The sequence below is a fragment of the Parasteatoda tepidariorum genome, chromosome 8, assembly GCF_982258835.1.
Source record: "Parasteatoda tepidariorum strain Cologne lab strain chromosome 8, Ptep-v5.0, whole genome shotgun sequence".
Lineage (NCBI taxonomy): Eukaryota > Metazoa > Arthropoda > Arachnida > Araneae > Theridiidae > Parasteatoda > Parasteatoda tepidariorum.
Window position 1 is genome coordinate 104,397,223 of NC_141762.1, and position 3,339 is coordinate 104,400,561.

Below are 3,339 nucleotides of genomic sequence, written 5' to 3' on the forward strand. Positions count from 1 at the left end.
AAAACCGGAAAAATCAGTTATCCGGAATAGCGATGGTCCCGATCGTTCCGGATAATCGGTTCCCTACTGTACTAAGTTTAAAGAAGGTTTCCTCGAAGGTAGTATAGGGTCCTCGTTAAGTAGGCAGATTTCAGTTTAACACAGAGCACACCATAACCGGTCAAAAGACCATTTAAGAACTTTTGCATCGAAAATGCGCTGATCATCGTATCGTTTTTGCACATTTGACAATGATTTTTTCTAACCATTATATACAGTTAATATTCTATTCTTCTTCTTCTTTTGTATTTTATTTTTCGAATAATACGTGTCGTATACCTATTTCATACCTGCCAACTTTTAATCCCTTCCATTATGATTTTTCCCAGTGGTATTAAAATGGAATAAAAATTTCACTTTTAAGCAAAAAAAATACGCTGTATTTGAAAAGGCTTAAGCTGCTTACCATGATAGTAACACATATTAATATACATGCTTCATTTTTTTAAGAATAGTGATGATGAAAATTATTTAAAAATTTAGTTTATAAAAGAAGAAATAGTACATATTTACTACCACTTTAGATATAAAAATAAAATTTTACGCCAAATGCGTAAAAGTTGGCAGAGTATTTCTACCACAACCGGTCATTTGACCGGGAGAACAGTTTATTGCTTTCTAAGGTTATCGGATCAGAAATGACGATGTAATGCGTGTTCAACGTATTGCATTCGATGAGTTGCACATTTCTGCAGAGACTGTCGCGTAATGAATTCAATCAGAATAACTGTGAATTCAAATTTAAAGAAAGCACTTAAAATTTCAGATTGTCATTTTTGTGTCATAAAAATTGACAAAAACTGTACTATTAATTAAAAATAAAGATAAGTAAGTATGTCACAAAGCATAACACGCGGACAGAATTAAAGCTTTTAAATACATTATGTTGTTTTTAAAAACAAATATATATATATATGAAGGTTGTGTATCAATATATAATGATAAGTCACATTTTCATATTGTGCAGAAATTGTGTTTTTAAGATTTTCGTGCAATTGCTTTTATCTAAGGGAAATTTCTAAAACTTGTAAAGTATCTACCAGAAAACAATGCAAGTAGACGAAGTATTCTAAAGGATAAAAATGTTCCATTTGGAAAAAGTTTCGCCTACCTTATTGTTCCAAGCTTTTCATGTACACTACCTAAATGAGATCAAACATTATTTGTTTGAAATACAAGAACCAGGAAGGATTTTAAATCAATATTTGCCCTATGAAGTCATTATATTAGTTGCACAGTTTATATTTTTAAGGGCTATTATTTATTTTTTGGAGGTGTTGTTATTCGCTACCAAATAAAATTTGCATTCGACTATTTAATTAAAAGCTAGTAAATGTTTACCATTCAAAAGCCGATAATTTACATTTGACTATTTAAATTCCGAACAAGAAAGCAGGGTAGGCCGCGGTTGAGATGGCCTGACTCGGTGGAGTCTGATTTTCTTGTAATTAATGAAAAGAATTGGAGATGAGATATAAATCGAAAGTCATTATGGAGAAATCTTCCGAGGAAGACATTGGACTGTTTGGCTAACTATGAAAATGATGATTAAATTCCAATTATATACATATGCACGTGCATTTTTACAGATAGAGTACAAAAAACTTCTGATAAATGATTGTCAAATTGATGAAGCTTAAATTAGATTAAAACAGCTTTAAGATAAATCTAGGGAGGATTCAAACCCGCTACCTCCGTATATTAGAATGTTTTGTGGTATAGCAATACCCTTCGCACATGGAGGATTCTGAGAGTAACATAATTGGAGTAGCAAAATAACGGAACTAAACGAACAACAGAAATCTAAAGCCAAACACAGATACATCAGACAGAATTGAAATAATTGTAATTATAAATATCTTACATGTTCAGGAAGTATTATTCATGAAATAAAATTTACAAAGTTAAAAATAAAGTTAAATCAAATCCGGAAAAAAAGTTCTAATATCGATTATTAATTAAAAAAATATATAATTAAGCCTCATCAAGATAAAATCGTTTTGTTGAAATTAAGTTAGATATAGTAAAATTAAATTTCTACGATTTAACATATTATCACTAATCCGATTTCATAGAAAAGTAATTTATTAAATTGTTCGTAAAATATATTGTTTACCAGTACCCAGTTTAAAAAGATCATTACTAAAGCTCTCTTAACAAAATTACCAAAATCTAAAAACAGACCGTGCCAAAATTAGATAAAAAAAAATGTACTTAGTCACCAAAAACTAAAAAAAATATCTGAGATGTACCTATTTTTGATAGATATTGGTCATTCCGACCGATGTTAATTCTAACCAACTGAGATCCCTTAGCCACGATGGCACAGGGGATAGAGCGTTCGCATTCTAATGAGGTGAACTGGATTCGAATACCAGCGATTGCTTGTCGATAAGAATCCACATCCGGCTTGCACCGACCACAGTGTTGACGTGAAATATCCACAGTGGTAGACGGGTCATGGGTTACTCCCTTTGCCGTCAGTCTAGCCGTGGGAGGTTCTCGTGATCTTCCTCTCCATGCAACCCAAATGCGGGTTAGTTCTACAAAATTTCTCCCAATATTTGATGCAAGAATTCCCTTGTCTTCTAGATTGGGCTCAAAATTACAAGGCTACGTAGTTGAACAGTAGTCGCAAACCCAAAAATTGGGTCGGCTGTTCAACGAGGGGTATAAAATAAAAATGAAATAAAATGTGATCTGTCAAAACGATTAAAAATATTCATATAATCCATTTTTCTAATAAAAATGTAATTCAACAAGAAAACTAAGTACAGTTAGTAAATATAATAAATGCATTCAGAAGATATAATAAGTATTATACTTAAAGAATTACTTTTTGAATAGCAAAATAAATTTTGAAACTGAAAATTGTAACCTGTGACTAAACTCTTGTTCGTGATCTCCTCAAATATTCTAGAAGGAATAATTTAGACTATTTCTTCCGGAATGAATAGTTTACCTCCAGAACAATTTTTTTTTAATAAAAGTAAAAATAATAAAAGTTCTTGGGCACTTGACACGCACTCTTAATAGACATTTATTAATTTACTTTAGGACACTCATAATATTGTCCTTTTTTTTAAACTTCAAAATACTTCAATTTTTTCAATTTTTAATGCTTTTTTATTTTTACATATTTTTAAAAACCTTTTTTTCTTCTTAAAAGTTTTAGTAATCACAGCTATATTTACATATGTAACAGTTAGCATTTTTTTTATGGTTAGTTTGGTGCAAAATCAGAGAAAAGAGTTCAAAAAACTTCAACAGGTATAACATGCACTAAAAGTTATAAATTTT